Source organism: Ambystoma mexicanum, chromosome 1p (assembly GCF_040938575.1).
Source record: "Ambystoma mexicanum isolate Mex_15411 chromosome 1p, UKY_AmexF1_1, whole genome shotgun sequence".
Taxonomy (NCBI): Eukaryota; Metazoa; Chordata; class Amphibia; order Caudata; family Ambystomatidae; genus Ambystoma; species Ambystoma mexicanum.
Genome location: NC_090921.1, coordinates 1,347,511,167 through 1,347,533,590, shown reverse-complemented (window position 1 = coordinate 1,347,533,590; position 22,424 = coordinate 1,347,511,167). Strand labels below are relative to the sequence as shown.

Genomic DNA, 22,424 nt, shown 5'->3' with positions numbered 1-22,424 from the left:
GTAAAACAAAGGAGGCATAGTAAGGCATCAGCGAGACAACAGAAAATAGGCTTACGGCACAGCTTGATTCAACATTGATGAGTAGTGAATAGACATCAGGTAGTCAGAATATAACTCACAGGTGCTCTACTCTGCAATGGGAACAAGGCTCCAGGACAGTGTCAGGAAACGGTGTGATAACGTGATTCAGGCTCCACTTTTCCAGTTCTCACGTTACAATCGTACCATACGTGCCAAGTCATTTCATGTTATCTCTCCCCGACACCGCTCTGTGCCGTTGGTTCAGCGGGTACTTCTCTCAGCCCGATCAGTTTCACAGAGCATGTTCAGTTACCCAGGAAACTGGGCCGGCTTCCTCTCTGTTCTGGTCACTTGCAACGTGGCACACGGTCACGTGACTACAGGCTCATAAGCTGTTACGGGAAGCGGCTCAGCGCTTCTAGTTGAATTGCAATTTGTCCCTCTCGTCTGTTGTTCCTTGCTACGTCTCTTCGGTATCCAGACCTAAGCTTTGCTGTACGACTGCCTTTGTCTATTTCCTTTTGCTTTATATCTGCCTGCACGTTGCCATGACCTCTACCTACGCTATTTGGATTGTCTTGATTCTCCTTGTCTGACTCTTTAACTTGCCCGCACGTTGCTGAATCCAGCCTCCTACACGGACCGCCTTTGGAATTCCGCTTACGTTCTAAGTATCACTCCATTCCAGCAATCACGAACTGCCACGAGCACCACTTGCATGACCTCGATTCACTGAAACAGCATCTCAGAGTACTCGTGTTTATACAGAGCACAGAAATGAACCAGTGTTTGCTGCATTTGCTGCCCGTGTTTATCTGGAGATCAGTGCACTCTCTACTTCCATTAGCTTCCGGGTGCATCTTACCAGACTGCCTGGCTACTTATCCGGAGTTTCCCGCAATTACAACAAGGATATGAGAATAACTCTACTCCACGCTCTGGTCTGGGGATCATCCTCCATCAAGGCATCCTCGTGCCGTCGGGACCGGTGGCCTTTTAGTGGACTAGAGACTCGCCACCTTAGCACAAGGCGTCCTCATGCAGTCGGGGTCGGTGGCTTCTGTGGACTAGAGACTTGCCATCTTAGGTGCCCGCGGTCCGTCAGGTTTAGCCCCAACCATTCCCCGACCAGAGAGATGTTCTTCTCATCACTCCACTGTGGTAAGCCTATTCGGATATCTGCTTGATTGAGTAGTTTCTTGTTAATCTTGTTCTTTACAGTCTCTTATGTCTCTTGTTGTTATTCCAGCGGAAGACCTGTTCTGTTTTCTGCCTGTATTCTTTTATCTGCATCACTACTTGTGGTACAGGTCAGTACTATCACTGTTGTGAGCACAGTGCTTGAGTTGTTCTGGTGTAACTATTTGGTGATCTGTGAACTTCGTTGTGCAGGTACCACATTTGTCCAGAGTATTGTTGGAACCTTCCAGTGCAGAGCCAGGACATCCACTGATCTCCTTCTTCTGGACAATATCCTTCTTGGTGTTCTTGGTTTTAACCCTTACCCAAGAGGAATATTGCCTTGAGGAATTCTACGGCTGCACGACAGTGTTAAGGCTGCTGGATTCCTAACAGAACTAGAAGCTTCCAATATGGAGATCAGTGAGAACCTGGCAGGGATTATGTAGCTGGTGGCTGATTTGCATACCGACATGGCTGCGTCACATAACGCCACGCAGCGCCAGATGGATGAGCTACAAGCGGCCATTAATGCTACTAGCTCAAGTGTTCCCTCGGCACCAGGGGCTTCTACTTCCGGATTGTCAGCTGGGAGTCAAGGAGAGAGACCTGTATACATAACGGCTCAATTCCCTCTTGCCCCTCCGGAATGGTACACCGGTTATCCACGGGTATTTAGAACCTTCGTCAATCAATGCTGTCTGCATTTTTTGTGGCGTCCAAACTCGTTTCCGGATTCCACTACCAAGGCCGCTTTTGTACTCTCACATTTAGTGGGTACCGCAGCCGGCTTGGGCCAATCCGTTGTTGGAGGATGGAAGCCACATGTTGTATGACTGCGACGCGCTTCTGACAGCCATGAGCTGGGTTTTTGACACCAGGTACAAGTCGCAAGCCACAGACCTAGAGTTGTTGAGTCTCGTACAGGGAGATTCTACCCTATTCTCTTATCTGGCCAAATTCAATCAATTGGTGGCCGAAACAAACTTGCCAGAAGAGAAGAAGTCCTCTCTGTTTTACAAAGGCTTGTCTGAACCGTTAAAGGACATCCTAGCCACCGTTCCTGTACTTCCCACTGCGTTTCCTGATCTTCTCGATCTTGTGTTGCAAATAGATTCCAGACGGTCAGAACGGAAAGGGGAGCCTAAGATTCATGTTCATGTGCCCATCCCTGCTGTCTCCTCTGGTAGCACCAAGCCCATGTAAATAGGGGCTCTTCGGGGGCCTCTAACCCCTGAAGAACTGGAACGACTTAAGAGAGACAACCTGTGTTTCTATTGTTGGGCTTCTGACCATATATTACGTTTGTGTCCCCACAAACCTAAGAAGCAGGGAAACTCAAAAGTCCGACAGTATAGGGGGTCCAACTGCTGTGCTCGAACCTTCAGGACTTTGTAGTTCCAACTGTTTTTTCTATTCAGGCCCAACTGACGATTCCGGCCGTCTCCTCATGGGCAGTCAGGGCCGTAATTGATTCTAGTGCCACAGGCAATTACATTAATACTAGGTATGCTCATGACATGAGTATACCTTTGGTTCCAAAGAATAAACCAGAACTGGTCAATGCAGTAGATGGTACTACTCTTCTATCTGGTTTGGTTACTGGAAGAACAGTTCCCTTAAGTATGATAACTGGTACGGGTCACGTAGAAATAATTCCCTTTGATGTCACTGCGGCATCGCATTTTCGAGTCATTTTGGGTTTACCTTGGTTATCATTACAGAATCCTTGTATTGACTGGAAATCTGGTGGAGTGCATTTTGTTTCTGCCTATTGCGAAGAGTCCTGCTTTTCATCCAGTACTGACCCTATGAATCCATGCCGTCCATTGTTGTTGACCGCACCTATGGTGGGGGCCATCTCTAAGTTCTTGCTTCCAGATGTGTATGCCTCATACCGGGATGAATTTGATCCAAAGGGTGCAGAGGTTTTACCACCCCACAGACCATATGATTGCCCAATTGATCTCACTCCAGGGGCCAAGCTCCCGGTTGGTAGGGTCTACTCCTTAACAGTTAAGGAAGACGCACTATTGAAGGAGAACATCGAAAAATCTCTGAGATCCGCTTTCATATGATCCTCTCGCTCACCTGCAGCCTCTCCTATGTTCTTTGTGCCTAAGAAAGAAGGGGATCTGAGGCCTTGCATAGACTACCGTTAGTTGAATGCAATCACGATTAGGAACCAATATCCTATACCTCTCATTTCTGTCCTGCTGGATCAGTTAGGGTCATCAGAGATCTTTACTAAGTTAGATTTGCAGGGTGCATATAACCTTGTGAGGATTTGTCAAGGCGACGAATGGAAGATGGCTTTCAAGACGCGGTATGGCCTATACGAACATTGCGTGATGCCGTTTCGGCTTTGTAATGCCCCTGCAATGTACCAGCACTTTATCAATGATATATTTAAGGATTTGCTGGATGTCTTTGTGGTAGTATACCTGGATAACATCCTCATTTATTCACCCGATCTTGAAACCCACATCCGACACGTGTCAACAGTTCTGCAAAGATTGTAGGACCATCGCCTTTATGCCAAACAAGAAAAATGTGTTTTTCATGTTACCTCAGTGGAAATCCTGGGGTATATTATCACCAACAAAGGAATCCGCATGAGCAAATCCAAGGTTGAGGCTGTGCTGGCATGGCCTGTCCCAAGAGACTTAAAGTCGCTACAGTCTTTCCTGGGCTTCTCCAACTTCTATAGGTGTTTCATTCATTCGTTTTCTACTATAGTGGCTCCCCTAACTGCCCTGACCAGTAGCAAGGCCGTTTTGTCTGGAACCCTGCAGCACAAACTGCATTTGATCATTTGAAGAAGGCATTCACAACAGCCCCTGTGTTACAGCATCCTGAACCAACACTGCCTTTTGTAGTGGAAGCATCCTGTCCAAGGCATGTCGGGACACAGGAATCCTCCTGTAGCCTTTCATTCCTGAAAACTCACCCCGTATGAAAGGAACTACTCAGTCACGGAAAAATAACTCCTTGCAGTTCAGGGCACGTTTCTTGTCTGGCAGCATCATCTCTTGGGCACTAGTTAATATGTACAGCTGTTTACGGATCATAGAAATCTGTGGCTTTGCATTCAGTGAAGTGCAACGTGGCCAGACATGCTTGTTGGCATGAGTTTTTCTTGGTTTATAACTTTGTGGTTACGTACCGCCCTGGTACTCAGCATTCCAACGCTGATGCTCTTTCCCGTCTCTATACCTCCGATGTTCTGCTGGCCCCAGAAATGTTGTTTGTGCTTCCTCACCAGGTGGCTTACAGCTGTGTCCTGCAGTCTTCGATGAAAGCTAGGTTGGTAGATTGGGTGCGTTCTACGCCACTCAGATCAAGGATTATATCATGGATCTCGTCCATGGTCTCCCTTATGTTCAGGGTTGGGTCTTTTTGCCAGATGAGGATACCTGCATTAATCCTTGAATTGGTGTCACGATTCCAAGGTGGCGGCGCATCCTGGGCTGCAAAAAACTTTGGACCTCTTGATGAGGTGGTGTTGGTGGCCTTCCATGCATAAAAACAGTCTGCCAGTATGTCTCTTCTTGCGCCGTTTGTGCTCAAGGGAAGGGTGCCCGTTCCAAACCTATGGGTCTTCTACAACCTCTCCCAGTTCCCGATCTACCCTGGACCATTATATCCATGGGTTTTGTTGTGGAGTTACCATCCGGGGCGGGGCTATGACACAATATGGATAGTCATAAATTACTTTACAAAGATGACTCGTTTTGTTCCTTGTAGACGGCTGCCTTCTGCTCCGGTGCTGGCAGATATGTTTCTTCAGAACATCTTTCGTTCTTTTGGGCTGCATACCATAATCATTTCCGACAGGAGGTCGCAGTTTACCTCCAGGTTTTGGAAAGCGATTACCTCTGCTCTAGGCATTGATGACAGGTTCTCTTCTGTTTATCATCCGCAGACGGATGGGCAGACCAAGCGTCTGAATTCTACGATGGAACAGTACCTTCATTGTCTTACTTTTCAGTACCATGACAATTGGCTTTCTGTACTAGGGATGGCTGAATTTGCGTATAACTCTTTGCACATCTCTACTAATGCTTCTCCTTTCCTTGCTTTGTACGGTTTTCATCCTCGTTCTTTGCCTTTGTCTCCGGTTCCTCCTTTAACCGTACCTGCGGCCTCCGCTTGTGTGCGGGACCTGGTTAAGTTACAGAATGATGTTAAACAGCAGTTGTCCGATGCACATTCTGCGGCTAAGAAGGTCTCAGATCGGCACGGTTCTCCAGTACATTGTTATCAGGTGGGTTCTCAGGTCTGGCTCTCCACTAAACACTTGAGAATTCTGGGCCGTAAGCGTCTCAGGCATCGTTTTGTGGGGCCTTACCCAGTTGCTGAAGTTCTAAACCTAGTGGTGCTTTGCTTAAGGCTACCAGACCAGTGGAAAATCCACCCGGTTTTTCATATATCGTTGGTGAAGCCTTGTCCTTCATCCACAAGGTTCCAATGAATACAAAGTTCATCAGGTTCTGGATACTCGAGTGTCACAGTGTCACAGGGTGTCAGTCAGTATCAGTATATGATTGATTGGAAGGGGTATGGTCCGGAGGATCGGACTTGGGAGCCCGTTCCTAATGTACGTGCACCCAGATTGGTTTCCTTGTTCTGGGCTTCTAGGAAGGTGGGTCGTTCTTTGGGGAAGGGAACTGTCAGGAAACGGTGTGATATCGTGATTCAGGCTCCACGTTTCCAGTTCCCATGTTACAATGGTACCGTACATGGTAAATCATTTCATGTTATCTCTCCCCAACACTGCTCCGTGCCGTTGGTTCGGCGGGTGTTTCTCACAGCCGGACCCATTTCGCAGAGCGTGTTTGGTTGCCCTGGAAACTGGGCTGGCTTCCTCTCCGTTCTGGTCACGCACAATGTAGAACGCGGTCACGTGACTACAGGCTCATAAGCCATTACAGGAAGCAGCTTGGCGCTTCTAGTTAAGTTGCGATTTGTCCCTCTCGTCTGTTGTTCCTTGCTACATCTCTTCAGTATCCAGACCTAAGCTTTGCTGTACGGACGAAATTTGTCTATTTCCTTTTGCTTTATTTCTGCCCCCACGTTGCCCTGACCTCTGGCTACGCTATTTGTATTGTCTTGATTCTCCTTGTCTGACTCTTGAACTTGCCCGCCCATTGCCGAATCCAGCCTCCTACACGGACCGTTTTTGGAATCCCACTTACCTGCTTACGTTCCATTCCAGGAATCACGAACTGCCAAGAGCACCGCTTGCATGACCTTGATTCACTGAAACAGCATCTCGGACTACTCGTGTTCATACAGAGCACAGAACTGAACCAGTGTTTGCTGCATTTGCTGCCCGTGTTTATCTGGAGATCAGTGCACTCTCTACTTCCATCAGCTTCCTGGTGCATCTTACCAGACTGCTTGGCTACTTATCCGGAATTTCCCGCAATTACAACAAGGATACGAGAATAACTCTACTCCACCCTCTGGTCTGGGGGTCTGGGGATCATCCTCTATTAAGGCGCCCTCATTCCGTCGGGACCGGTGGCCTTTGGTGGACTAGTGACTCGCCACCTTAGCGCAAGGCGTCCTCGTGCTGTCGGAGCCGGTTACTTCTGTGGCCTAGAGACTTGCCATCTTAAGGTTTAGGCGTCCGTGTGCCGTCGGGTTTAGCCCCAACCATTCCCCGACCAAGAGAGGTTCTTCTCATCACTCCACTGTGGTAAGCCTATTCGGATATCTGCTTGATTGAGTAGTTTCTTGTTAATCTTGTTCTTTATGGTCTCTTACGTCTCTTGTTGTTATTCCACGGGAAGACCTGTTCTGTTTTCAGCCTGTATTCTTTGATCTGCATTACTACATTTGATACAGGTCAGTACTATCACTGTTGTGTGCAAAGTGCTTGAGTTGTTCTGGTGTAACTATTTGGTGATCTGTGAACTTCGTTCAGGAGGTACCACGTTTGTCCAGAGTATTGTTGGAACCTTCCAGTGCAGAGCCAGGACAACCACTGATCTCCTTCTTCTGGACAATATCCTTCTTTGTGTTCTTGGTTCTAACCCTTACCCAAGAGGAATATTGCCTTTAGAAATTCTACGGATACACGACGTGGTCAAGGCCGCTAGATTCCTAACAGAGAGGCACAAGTTCTTGGAGTACCCGGCTGCATGTCGAGGGACTGTGCCATGAGGTGGCAGGTGATCGAGTGTGAGGTACTGCAGAGAGTAAAAGTGGGGCCTCCGAGCCCTCCCAGGCCAGGACAGGCACAGGCAGGTGCCTTAGAGGTGTGTCTTTTGTTTTTCATTCCGCTTGATGAGAATGCCCAAAACAGCCAGCAGGTTGACACAAAGCCTTATGGGAGGTGTGGAGGGCTCAAGTGGTCAGGCGAGGCAGGCAGGGAAAGGAGTCCTTCCCTCAAAGACTTGCTGTATGAATAAACCAGCCAGGGAGTCCCAGCGGCCTAGCTGTGGGCCTTTGACAAGGGGGCCAGCTATAGCCTGCCTGCTCCCTGATAGGTCACAAGAAGGCTGCCCTGTCCAATCGGGTTGCGAGAGGCAGGACAGTAATCACCAGGGGTGCTTTCCTAGTGTAGTCATCTTATAAAGGCCACGGGGAGGCCGTAGTATCAGTATCCAGCTGATCAGATTTCCTCTTCAGTAGTCAGCCTGCCACACACAGCACATTGGAGGCACATCAGTGTATCCAGGCACTAGATACAACACTGCCCCAGATACACAGAGATAAAATAACATTTTAAAATGGTTGTCTTTTCTTTCCCTACCTCTCAATGACAATGCCCAAAACAGCAAGCAGGTGAACATGAAGCCTCATGGGAGGTGTGGAGGGCTCCAGGCGCCGGGCAAGGCGGGCAGGGAAAGGAGTCCTGCCCTCGGAGACTCGCTGTGTGAATGAACCAGCTATCATGTGCTCATAGCAGCCATCAGTCGTTTGGTGTGGAAGGCTTCCAGCGTCCTTGCTAACTTGTAGCTTGTAGGCACCCAGAGCCAGGGCGCTCCACGTGGTTGAGTTCACCAGGAGCCAGGGCACTCCGTGTCATGAAGGTACTGCATTGAAGTGCCTCTGTGTTGTTTTCTAAAGATGCCCAGAGGGAATTACATGTTTATCAAACAGAAATCTGGATCATATTAAATAATTGGGTTAATCCAAAAGTACGGTTGAAGCTGATGATGATGATTCTTGCATGACAACACTAAAGTATGGTCTTGCTAGTTGGGAACCTTCCAGGGAAATTCTTACTGTGGTGGTTTTAAGATGAGGACGTGTTTTAGCTCCTTTTTTATTTAATCTATACAGGTCAGAGTTAAAGGAAGCTTCGGACGCAACTCACTCCTTTCCATTTCAGGTAGGTCACCTACATCTTCTGTGGTTTTCCTACGCTGATGATATCATCCTTTTTGACTCAACTGCAACTGGTTTGCAGCATATCCTGAACATGATGGAAATCTGTGCTAGAGAAAACAACGTAATTATCAATTCCCCAAAAAACAAAAATGTTTACATTTGGTCAACTCTACTAGATTCCTAAAGTTTCACTGGACTATCGATGAGTAGTGACTTCAACTGTTGAATGAGTTTATCTATCTCGGCTTTCAACTTTACTCTAAAAACAATGAACAACTGTTTGCTGCTGAGACTAGGTTGAAAGCCATGCCTTTAATAGCTCAAATGGAGAAGATCAGTCAGAAATACTGTATTTCTACATCCCATTAATTAACTTTTATAAGAGGACAGTAGTCTTGGAAATACTGGACAGGTTGAAGTTACAATATAAAAATTGGTCACGGTTATCTTCCTATATTTATGTGTTTATTGTGCATTTGTATGGTGCTTATGCACCAAGTAAATTGTGTTTCAAAGCACCCACCCACAGGGCAACAGGGAGGGAACATGGGAATTAAAAGCAAATATAACAAAGAAAGATAGAGGCGGTCCTACTAGGCCTCGCGAGCATTCAGAACGTGCAAGTGCAGTGAGAGAAAGGCCTTGGAGGGTCTTATTTGGAAGAAAGTTCTGCATCTTCCAATTCCAAAATACTTACCAGTGGCCATAATCTGAAATTAGTTTGGGTGAACTTTCCTTAAGGCCTATAGCATATGGAAAAATGTACAAGCATTTGCAAAAATCTTAAAATCGCCTGTAAGTTTCCTACATGTTATCTGAAACAACAATACTCTATGCAATTCAGTAAAACTAGTCACAAATCCTTATTGGTAAAATAAGGTTTCTGCCGATCTTTTATTGGCAGAACCTCGACTGGTTAAAAAGAAATTGCAGGATCATGGCTGGTGCAACCCAAAATTGGGCATTAGAAAATAGCTCATTTATAGGGAATTTTCCAAAAATCATAACAGCAAGAACATGTTCACACTTACGTAATTCGTTTTGCCTGTGCTTGGTATAGATCTCTACATCTGAGATTTCATCTTAATCTTTTACCCACTTTACAAGTAATGGGCCCAAGCAGAAGGAACTTAGATTTTGCCCAGCATACGTGCTGGTTTTATAAGGACCACAATTACAAAACACCTATGCTTAGATTGTGTTAGGACACTTGAGGTGAAAATTATTATTTTTTTGTTTAAATGTGTATATAGCCTTACACCAATTTCCTTGATTTTTATATGGAATTGTTTTATGATGGGTGAGCAGGTGTCTATGATCAATGCACTAATGAGATTTGTAATCAAGTTACATAAACTATTAACTGAAAACGTAGCTGTAGTCTATATTCAATGACTATCTAGTTTGAGATGATGTGTGAAAGATATATTATTAAACTATCAGTACAAAAAATAAATCTTTCGAGTGAAGACATATTCTAAAATAATTTACCATTATCAATAGAGAAAAGCAGGTTGACATTGTTTAAAATTTAAACTAGAAAGAAGAGGTAAAATAAATGTAAGTCTGGGTTGGACACATCAGGTGCAAAAAGAAAAGAGTATCCCTGGAGTAAGTCAGAGTTGCACATAATATCTTCATTGGAAAACAACACTCTCTAGAAGTTAAGGGTACTGGTGTACCCTTGTAGCTTTGACCTACAAGCTGCAAGGGTACATGCAGCTTTGACCTTCAAGCTGCCACAGTGTACACTATCTGGCCACTTTACAAGTTCATCCAATATGAAGATGGAAGTGGGTCTGTATGGACCCCAGTTGTTCATGAGAGATTGCTCACTTTAAAATGCACATACCTCGTCCATGCTTGTATGCCAGACTCTATTCTGATGCCAAGGGGAGTGTTTTTCTGCACATTTCTCACAAAACCTCTTCAGTAGGTGGGATGTAGGTGCAGGCTGATTCTAGCACCAGGATCCTAAAAATGCAGTTTCATTAAATGGATTTGGAGAAATGCACAATGCCGATTTCTATATGTGCGGTGGGCTCTGTGGTAAGATCTGGGACATTGTGTTTTGTTTGGCAAACCTTACAAGTTCTTTTTAAGATCACCCTTAGAAAAGGTGCAGATTCTAGTTCATAGACTGAGGTGGGTGATTATGATGGCATGCATCTGTATGTGAAGGCCAGTTCATCATTGTGAAATAGTGTTTCTAATGTCCTTTGTCTCAATGTCTCTCTCCTGAAATTCCATGCCATTTCCACAGTCATGAGTTGGGAGTCCTATCCAATATCCAATGCTTGAACAAAACTCTGCCCGCCGTTCCACATGGGGGTATGGGGGGTCTCTACAGTGGTGGTCCAAGCCTTAACAACTAAAAATAAACAAAGTTAAACGTCTACTGTCTGATATCGCCCCAGAACAGCGGCACATGCTACAAGCGATGAAAACAAGGTGGTATGGTTGAAAGAGGGTGTTGTAGGCATCAGCAGGAGACTTAAAGAAGAAGGGTACTTCAGTGGGTCCCAAAGCCGGGTTGAAATCAAAAGTAGGATGCATAATCCGCAAATGACTACATGGATCGTCTATGACAGGACTACAAGTACAATTATTCAGTTCACCCAGGTAGGACAACTTTCATACAACAAGGTGACAAATCTGTACCTGTCAAAATACTGGCTGGTTTATGTTGATAAGTACTTCATTCCATGACAGGCTCCTTTGGTTTGGAATTGTGTCCCGGAGAAAATTAGAAGGTATGACATCTTGAATACATTAGGCAAAAAACAGAACATATTCCAGTTCAAATTGTAAATCTACTCTCATCCTTTTTTACTCTTGTTCCATGCTTCTTCTCTAATAGGTGATGAACTCTCAGGACAGGCTGTATAACTCCTTAAGATCATTCTGTCATTCCCTCTTATGCATGTGTCAATACTCACTCATGTGCTTCCTCCTAGGCACTCTAATTTGGTTCAGGGGTTTTATGTTTAAATATGCATGTCCAACATTTGACTAATCCAAAGGTTGGTTGTAACAGTAACATATTATGGAGAGACATAGCAGCATTCCTAACAGCTGACTCCACCTTAGATTTGCAGATGGATTACAATGTACAATGAACAGGAGAGGTTTTGGTGTTACCTATAGGCATTCATATTTAGACATATATATTTCATATTATTTTCACTGTACCAGTGTATACCCAAAGTCCTCTATATGTAATGATGGAAGGCCTGCATATAGGCTAATTTGCATAACCTTAATGGTTTGCTCATGTGACTCTGAACTGGATGTGAACTTACAGTGATCGCAACTGGGTGGTGCTGTGGATTGTGTGATTTGATTAAATGGCTTATTCTTCTTTTGCATTTCCTTTAGAAGGGATTTTTTCCAGCCCTTTTAAACCCACCATAACTTTGCTAATGTTTGCTTCACATGCCTCAATGATCCCACAACAAGATATCAAGCATCCGATAATTAAGGAGAAGACATCTGATGGTGCCTAATAAGGGTGGGACTGGTATGCATTTGTCTGCAATGTTGAGAGCCTCTTGTCTTGGGCTGAAGAAGCGATGTATAAAATCCACTGCCCTGTAAAACGAGGATGTTTTTATGGAACTAAAGGTTCACATTTGAGCTACATTGCATACTTGCATACGCCCAGTATTAATTGCTGAAGTTCTCACTTAGCGTGCACTTTTGTGAGATAGAGGCACAAAGCATTCCCCGGCTAATGGACACGTTCCATCCACCTTTAACCCAGTAACAGTGAGCAAAAAAAGCCTCATTTGGTACCCAAAGAAAAGTCTCATGCTTGCCTCAAAAACACCCCACACCTGCATTTTTTTCAATAGCCTAGGACTTCCTTACGAATGAGAAAATGCGGTTGCCTTGGACTGACCATTATGCAGGTCTAGGGAACCACTCGGGAAGGAGTCCAAAGGATTCTCACTGTGATTAGACTTATTCCAAGCAGAAGTGAGTTTGATTATAGCAATTCCTCATTATCACCTAATACCCTGAATGGTGGGTTGAATCTTATTCCAATCACCTTTTGTACCCATTCGGGAAAATATGGGGAACATTTGGTTTCGTGCCTTAGTGCAGGCGGATGAGAGTGTGGCCTTGGCATTGGTGTTCTGGGTCAGTTTGCCCATTAAGTCAGCTTGATCCCACCATCTGACACCATCTGACACAGGGTTTAATCTTGGATCAAGAAGGATCCCAAGATTGGATGTCAGTTTTTACTGCCTTTCGACAAGTATCTGTATCAAGGTTGACCAACATAAAGTTAAAACGGGGTCTTCCCCAAAACCAAATAAGTGTCAGCAAGGCATTACCTTCAATATAAATTGGATCCCTTCATTCTGAGGAACCTCTCTGATACAAAGTCTCTGGTGTGGGATGTGGCTTACTAGGTACCCCCAACCTCAGAAGCAAATTTTCAGTTCAATCATTTCAATTGGGGTTTCCTGACCCCTCCCAGTTGTTGCAGACTTGAGGGTGACAAAAACCTTACTTCCTCTTGACCTAATCTAGATGCAGGCTTTCTGGGATACTGTACCCCACCATTCACTGTATTGTGTATCCTGATAAGCAGGTGGGTTTAGGGAAGCTGGTCAACAGAGAGAGGTATAGAGGCGTTCCTGGGGTCTTCCTGGACTTCCCTCAGATCGTTCATTCTCCACCTCTCTGAGCTCATAATACACTCATTGTGCATAGCGTATAAACCCACCCACCAACTGATCCTGCCTAGAGCCAACTGGTGCCACTGAACCCACCTGCTCATATGAACTAGGTTCTGGCTATCTCTCTCTCTGCCCTATTCCTGTAATCACTGCCTGATGTCCCTGCCTTGGCTTTTCCTCCTCTTCCTGATGTTATTCCTCTCTCACCTATGCCATTTTCATTACCACTACCACCTCCTCCTCATGACGTTCTTTCTCCGCCACTTTACCGTCTATCTTTCCCTCTGTACTAATTTGTCTGTACCACTATCACTCTCTAGTTTTGGCCCCATCTTCCTTTTCCTTGTGTCCATCCATCTTCTCCTGCACCCGGGCTAATGTTATACTTTCGTCTTGCTGCCACCCCCTGCTGATGATAGCTCCTCTTCTTTTAGTCCCTTATTTCTCACCACCTACTCTGTCTTTTTTTCTCTGTCCTTTGATATTACCTCCTTTCTGATTACCATCTCCTTCTGCCAACTTTCAACCTGAGATATCACCATCTGATTCTTGACCTTCCAAACTTCCAAAAACTCCTTCTGGTCACTCTCATCCTCTGAAGTTATCACTACCTCAATTGCCCTCTTAGCTCTCACCACCCTTTCCTCCTCTCCACTTCTACAACCTGTCTGTTCTCCAATCTTCAACCCCCTCCAAACACAGGCCTCCTGCTCCTACAACCCACAATACCCAAATGAACCCGGCGTTATTTCTTTGGCTAAGATCCCTCTCTCTGAGTGGTCCTGTTGGAAGGGTTTACACCCCTGTGCTAATGAATTTCTCAGGGGCTTTGAATGGATCAACATAATTGCCTCAGATATGTTTGCTAAACTATATAGAGGCTCTGCCAAGCTTAGAAAAATGCCACCCTCAATTTTGGATTTTAAACGAGCCCAGTATGGGCTGGCGGTGACCATGATTTCCTGTGATAGTGATAGTATCCCCTGTTGGTTGTACATCTCTCTGAGGTGCTGGTGTTCTCTTGTCAGCACTTGGCACACTTGACATACTTCCTTCATGAAATATATTACCAGGGTGTGGGGATCAGAGTGCACCAAAGGATTACACAAGCGGAATCCAACACAAAAGAACTTTTTTAAGATTCTGAAAGAACTAGAATCCCCCACTGCCCCTATAGACAAATGTGTTACTGAAGCACTATGGTGTAGTAATATTCAGAAGGCCTTATTAGATAAAATAGCTCGCCTACAATCTAAAATCAACGCAAAAAAATCCCTAATCCTAGCTGACCCGGACTACAAACAATTACCTAACAAATCACCTACCTTTAAGTCAACGTGTAAACCTTTCAGCTTCTCCCCCCTCTCAATCTGGGAAGTAGAAAACATCATCAGGAAACTTAAACCTTCAAACTGCCAAGGTGATGTCTGCCCTGCCCCGATCATCAAAGCTGCCGCGCACGATCTGGCACCATTCATTACCAACCTCATCAATGCCTCCTTCAAATCTGGAGTAGTACCTGATAACCTAAAAGACGCGTGGGTCATTCCACTCCTCAAAAAACCTACTCTTGATCCAGTCAACCCGTCTAACTATAGGCCGACAACGACTGTACCTTTCCTATTAAAAATATTGGACAGAGCAGCCTATTTACAAATACAGGCCTACTTAGAATCAAACAATCTCCTAGGACTTAGGCAATCAGGTTTCCGACAGAGACACGGCACGGAAACTCATTAATAGATCTCACTACCCAGATCCAAATCCTGAAAGACAATGGCAAACTTGCACTCCTCTTACTGCTTGACCTGTCAGCAGCTTTTGACTTGGTCAACCACCAAACACTCTGTCACCACTTGAAAACTGCAGCACACTTTTCAGACGCAGCCACGGCTTGGATCAGTTCCTTCTTTGCGAACCATGAGGGTCTTCTCTCCCACTGATTCTACTGAACCCTCACCATTACCTTGTGGAGTCCTGTAAGGCTCTTGCGTGTCCCCGACACTTTATAATGTATTCACAAAGCCCCTCTTTGATATCCATGACTATCTGGGTGTCACGTATACCAATTACGCGGATGACACCCAGATACTCATTCCTATCTCGGGTAACTATGAAACAGACAGCAAAACCCTTAATGAAATCTACTCAGTAATACAAGCATGGATGGCACATCATGGACTTTGTCTCAATGACGAAAAAACTGAGTTGATCATCCTTGGCACTCACGCCAAACTCAAAAATCTTAATCCCGCATTCAAATCCTTCACCATGGATGGCAATCTCATCCCCGTGTCAAATAATACTAAAACCCTTGGTATCTACATCGATGCCACCTTATCCTTCTCCAAACAAACTAACGCAGTAGCATCATCAGCCGCTTACACCTGTAAGCTGATCACTGCATGTAGGCTGTTTATCTCCTCACCCAATTGCATTACTCTTGCTAGAGCATTAGTCCTATCCAAAATAGACTATTGTAATGCCCTTTACTTAGGCACTAGCCACAAAAATATCAACAAACTGCAAGTAATTCAAAATAATGCCATCAGGGCTGCCCTCAACATCCCCAAAAAGGCGCACATCTCTGAGACCAGACGCAAATTACGCTGGCTCCCAGTCGAGCACAGAATATCCCTCAAAACTTTTACCCTTACACACAAAGCCAGGGCCAACCTTGCACCAGCATACCTTACCAACCAACTTACACCTCACACTTCTTCAAGACCACTTAGAGCAGCACAAGCTAACACTATGTCCATACCGAGATTCAAACTTTATAACTCGGGTGGAGCTAGCTTCCCTGTACAAGCTTCTAAATTATGGAACACAATCCCCGCGCCTTTGTGAGCAGAACCTTCATTTAACCTATTCAAACACAACACAAAGTGTTGGCTTCACAACATGGACTCTATGACAGCCAACTAACCTCCTGATCCCAGCATGATTGACTGCTGACGGCACACTTTTGTAATTAATGTATTTATCTTAGACTATGTATGTATGCATTTGCAATACTAACTATGTACCTACCTGTAACTGTAACGTAACCCTTGTTGACCGCTTTTAATTGTAACTGTAACCAGATCTAACCTACGCGCCCGTATGCCCCCAGGCCTGGCTGCGCTTTATAAATAAAATAAATACAAATACAAATGTAGCTACTATTCTCTCCCATAAACTGGCTCCCCAAGCCATAGCCATCATAACTCTGGGTGTGTTTCAGTAGGTGGAGTGGGTGTCAGCCACATGAGCGATGTCCTCAGCGCATGTAACAAATTCCCTAAGCTTGCTTCCTATCCAGTAGCAGAGAGGCCTGCATAAGAAATGGTTCTGGCTTGGTTTGGATTGGGCAGAGCTTTCAGGGCTGCTTTGCCCTACATTGCCAGTGGAGTGGGGAAGGTCCGACCTCCAAGGACCATCTTGGGGATAAGCCCTTGGGACTTTACCATCATAAGTTGGTGTTACTCAGGGATCCTTCCCATGCTGCGCCCGTAACCCAACATCATTGCGGGGTTGTAGCAGGCCCTCTGAGTCCCCAACCTTGTCGAACTAAGCAGAACTAAGCATAACTAAGCAGCCCTGGAACCACAGTTCCAGGAATATTGTACTGTAAACCGCAAACCAATGTAAAACATCTTGTGTTGGATCCTGTCACTTATATGGCAGGATATATCAACTTCTATGTGCCTCTGACCTTGGAAATATCTATGCATCCAGGGTGCAGACATTACACCCATGATCCAAGGTGAGGACACGCCACAGTGGATGAGATTATAGTCTCCGCTGCACATCTGCCTTGCTCATCTGCAAGTGGGTTTCTCTTTGCTCAGTGAGAATCAGACCTCCTTGTGATACCACTCACCAAACTCTTCCAGGGCCACCAACACCGGGGAGAGAGAATGATTTTCCTATTTATGAGCCATGTTTTCAGGTGCCTGGAATTAATCACATCAAAGCATGGGAGAAGAGCGGTAGGGAAATATATTTGAGGAAACACAGCCATCTTGCTTGACTGTCAGCAAGCCTCTCCCGGCCAACATTTTGGTTTTCTAATTTTCAAAAAAGACATTACACAACATTTTGTATAATCTTCAAGCATCTTCTTAGTGTCAATTATTGCAAAAGTTAGTAAAATGTGGTTGTTTTCTTCTGCTGTCTAACTGGACAAATAAGAGAGGAAGTTACCTGTAAAATGGCAATTTTTAAAATGTAGCTGGATATGTTGCTTTGGCTTACAAGGATTGATTGGTGTAAATTAGGGCTGGGCAAGAAACTGTTTCTCTTATCAGGATAAGAATGTCAGATTCGGCATACAATCCGGTACCTTCCACCATTCTGCAGCGGCCGTGAAATATGGGTTTTGGGACACATCAGCCTATGCAATTTTATGGCCGAGGCAAGCAGAGCGTGTTCATGAGTCTCCTGTACCGCCCACCAGCCAATTGTTGCTTGTCCTGATTCTTCCTTGATTCTCCCTCCTTTTCCCATAATTTCGGCCTGTCTTGCACTCCTCCCTGTCCCAACCAAGCCACACTATGGGCCTCATTACACAGTAGGCGGTGGACCAAGGTGCTATTAGAACCTTGGTCCATGCCGGTAAATTACTGGCACCGCCTTGGAGGAAAGGGGAATTACCGCCCTATTCCAAGGTTGGCGGGGCGGTAATTCCCACTTCCTCCATTGCCCTTCCCCATTCCCCTTTTTGCCCCATAGGGCATAATGGGAATGGGGAAGGTGCTAATTACGGTACCGCTAATTGCGGTACCATAATTAGCACCCTGGTCCCTTTGCAGGTCCCTACTTTAACGGCTGGTCTACACCAGCCGTTAATGTCGGGTCCCGCAAAGGGACCTCGTAGTAAGGCGGTAAGGGTTAACGGTCTCCGGTACCATTACCGGTGACCGTTAACCCTTACCGCCTTCCGTGTAATAAGGACATATATCTTTTTTTTGTTTGTTTTGTTTACATGCCCAAATAGCAATATTTCACCTCATTTATTGTCCTCCAGGTGCCTCCACAGTTTATTTGAAAGGCATTAAGGACCTGATATCATCAGTATCAGTCTTGCAGTTGAAGGACATGTTCCTCAGCCATTGTGTCCTCCCTGGTACCGCTGCTACCAAAAACACCAAAGCAACCATCTTAGACTTTATTGACACTGTGGACATTAAATGGCACATCACAGTCACTACCCAGCTCAAGGGCAACACGCTTTAACTAGTAATGGCCATATCACAGCTCATGGACTGTCATGCCCCAATCCAATTTGATTGGCGGAATTAGTCCACTATCCCAATCCTTTCACCTCCACAAAAGCTTTCAACCACTGCCAACCACCCCAGACATCAATCGCCTGACACTCCTTCAAGGAGTTCCCTACAGATATTCTGGAAGGCAGACTCCATTCCTTGGCAGGTGTTGCATGTCCTGTAGTGGCCATTGACTCGCTCCCCTGCAAGTTTAATCACTACATGGTGATTCTCATGGTCCACAATGCTTCACTGAAACAGGGCAGCATCATGGCGAAACCGATCACCTCCGCGTACACTTAAGAGCTCGGCAACAGCAAATGAGCCATGGGTTGAGCAGAGAAGATATGACATGAAAACAATATCCAGTATGATTTTGACATACTTAAAGTACTGCACACTGCACCCTCATAAAAACAGCAAAAGCCACACATCAAGCAGTAACACTAGTAGAGGATGCAAACAAACTCAGGCCTCTCCTCCAGCTTGTAAAGCATAATTGAAATCCGGTCCCAGATACCCTAATTCTGCAAACAGCAGAGGAATGAAACACCATTGAAAACGTACTCTTAAACAAGATCTGAAAAATCCCAATGCACATTGGCACTACCGTATCCACTAGTCCGGCCATCTTGCCTTCCCCTTCTAGGGCCATTTCAGGATGGCCAAACGTCAGGCCCATTACCACTGATGAACTTGCCAACATCCTCCGGTCCTTCAAAACTACCACATAAGAGGATGACATGTCACCATCAACCAATCAACCTGAGCCCAATGGCCCTTCCCCCACACCTCCTCAACTTGTAAATGTGTCTCCTTTGCAAGGGATCTTCCCTCCATAACTGAACACAAACTTAATATTGCCCCTTCTCAAACAAAAACTCTTTAGACCTGGACGACCTTGCAAATGGCCTGCCAGTCACCGACCTCCCTTGCCTGGCGAAGGTTATGGATAAAACCGTAGCCATCAGATTTCATGAAACAACACAGAACACGGCCTGCCACTGGGCTGTACTTCTGGGTGCCGACCCAGATGCAGAATCAAGGCTGCCCATATAGGTCATTTACGATGCAGGCCATATCATGGACAAAGGGCATTTAAGTCTTCTGTTCCTATACATCCCTTGAGACAGTCAACCACATGAGTTTGCGTACTGTGTGAATTTGCGAGCTGAAATAGACATTCACAATGGAGGGGAAATAGGCTGTGCTGTCAACCATGCCAATGTTGTGAGGGCATTAGAGGAAACGGGGAAACTGAAGATGGCCATAATGGAGACGCAGGGCTGGCAACAAATCAGGTGGCATGGGAGTGAGAAAAGTGCGGTGGGGGAGACTCCCTTCTGCCCCTCAAAGAGTGTACATCCATAGAAAATGCCGGCTTTCCGTAGACCCTGCTGCATTTAGACCCAGGTTGGGCAGAAAGAACACGGCCTAAAGTGCAGCTGATTCACATAAAACCCAACCCTCATCACGCTACCAGCCTCATGGAAGAGGTTCTCAGGCTCCCCGCTCAACTTGTTCACCTTCCAGATTGGCAGGACACCAGCTGGTTGACATTGGGAGATGCGGTGTCCTCCGAGCCTCCTTCCAGTCACCAGCAGTCATCTTTAATATGTACGTGCGGCCTCGAGGGTTTCTCAACAATGACCCCGAGTCCATGCATCTGCAGATATCAGAGAATTAAACCTAAAGGTCCGGTTGCATCCAAGAGGACTCAGATCAGATCAGAGACAGCTTTATTTCGGCAGCTGCCGTGAAAGCAAATGACATAAAGAAATAACAACAGTCCATTGTAGAAAGATAAAAACAATAGAATATCTTAATTAAAAGTCGATTCTAAAAATCCTGCCCTATTTTTAATATAAAATGCCAGTATAATGTTTTATAAATAAACACATTAAAATCCAGCATGAAACCAAATGCTTATGAAACTCAGGATATATAATATGTTGGACAACACAAGGACTGCATTGAACATATCTTTTGCTCTTATGAGACAGGCTCTAAAAACATATGGGATGGTAAATACACAAAAGGGGGTCTGCTCTGACGTCTGAGATTCTGGGGTCTACTTATTAACTGCAGTAGGCCTAGATTTATTCTATCATGTCACATGCATGCAAGAACACTCTAAATATAGTAGTACTCAAGAAATTGGGGAATTCAGACAATAGTAGATGTCAATCATACAGCTTTTGTTTTATTTTGCTGTTGAATGCATTTCACAGTCATGCATTTGTAGTTTTTGGTGATTTTTTAGAAAATAAAAGTTACAGTACATTAAGGGTAGTTAATTTTTAGTCTTCACAAGTCCTTAATGTAACTGGGTTAGCAACTGAATTGCAAATATACAAAGTTGAAACAAAATTGTGCTTTGATATCAATGTGTAACCACTACCTTTAGTGACAAGTGATAGTGTAGGTACTCAATACAGAAGAACCAGACTGAAAACAGTAAATTGTATAACACTAGGTTGTATGTAGCCAGGCTAGGGGGTGACCTAACACATGGTTGACGTCTAGATATGAATCAAGAGGTAGTGTCAAGGAGTTCCCCCCTTCTCACCTGAGTTGGATCTTTGCTGGATTTCTTGATCGATGCCTTCTTGCGGACGGATCGAGTCTTGAATAAGGCTGCACGAGTCTCTTCCGACTCCAACGTGCATTCAAAGTTCCGGGATGCAAAGATCCAGGAATCCGGGAAATTTACAGAGTGTGCTACTAGCACACGAGTCCAGGAATCAAGAAAGGAAGGAAAGGGACTAGGAATGGGGTATGCTGGAAATAACCAAGGAAAACAATACTGCAAGCTACAGAGCACACGTCTGGTCGCTAGTTCGCAATAGCATTGAGACACGCAGAGCCGTGGGAGGCGTGGTCTATTAATAGAACACGCTACGTCCAAGGTGTAGAGCGAGGAAGGTGTTTCACAGTGGACGGCCATGTTGGGAGTACAAGGGAGTGTAAGCCCTGTTGAGACAAGGACCAGGAAGTCCAAAAGGGGCGTGTTCTGTAGTTCATGACAGCATGCCTCCTCCGAAGACCCGTTCCTCCGGGTTTGCCCGGGTGTATAAGGTGAAATCTTCTGAGCAGTCGAGGGGCCTTGAGATTAGAAAGTGGTTCCCAGGTTATTTCAATAGGAGGATATCCTTTCCATTCAACCAGGTATTGAAGCTGACCCCGTTTATACCTGGAGTCACATATTCGGGATACTTCATATTCCAATTGGTTGTCGACCAGCAGAGGAGGAGGTCGGCAGGATTTCCGGGAGGATTGGGTGTAGGGTTTTAATAAGGATGTGTGAAATACCGGGTGAATTTTCTTCCAGGAATCTGGTAGTCTGATCCGGTATGAAACTGGATTGATAATTTCCTTGATGGGAAATGGACCATAGTACCGAGGGGCCAACTTGTTTGGCCGTAGATGTCAGGGTAGTAATTTCGAGGACAACCAGACTTGATCACCAATTGGATAAGAAGGACCTGGTCTTCTTTTGGAATCCGCATACCTCTTAGCCTGTGTTCTGGCCCTCTCTAAGTTTTCTTTGGTCTCCTGGTGTATGTTGATGAGGGTTTCTATCCAGGAGTCGACAGTAGGTACTGGTGGAGGATGAGGGAGAACAGAGGGTAGAACCGATGGATGGAAACCTTGGCTACAATAAAAGGGACTGGTCTTAAGTGCTGAATGATCGAAATTGTTGTAGGCGAATTCAGCCACGGGTATCAGGAGCGACCAGTCATCCTGAACCTTGGTGGCGAAACATCGAAGATACTGCTCCAGGGTCTGATTAGCACGTTCTGTGGCCCCGTTGGTTTGGGGATGATAACCAGATGAGAGGGCACGTTGTATTCCCAAAATGCGACAGAGATGTTTCCAGAATTGAGAGACGTATTGAGGTCCTCGATCAGATATGATCTTAGAGATCTTAGAAGGAAGT

General features: G+C 45.3%; 1 long non-coding RNA gene across 1 annotated transcript in view; it reads left to right on the top strand.

Annotated features, from left to right (window-relative positions):
* Positions 1-427: 427 nt before the first annotated feature.
* Positions 428-22,424, top strand: part of LOC138577037 (uncharacterized) — a 61,483-nt gene continuing 39,486 nt past the window's right edge. Inside the window, exons 1-2 of the long non-coding RNA XR_011303973.1 lie at positions 428-1,182; positions 8,497-8,545. This is a non-coding gene — a long non-coding RNA (uncharacterized lncRNA). The remainder of the gene's footprint in view (positions 1,183-8,496; positions 8,546-22,424) is intronic.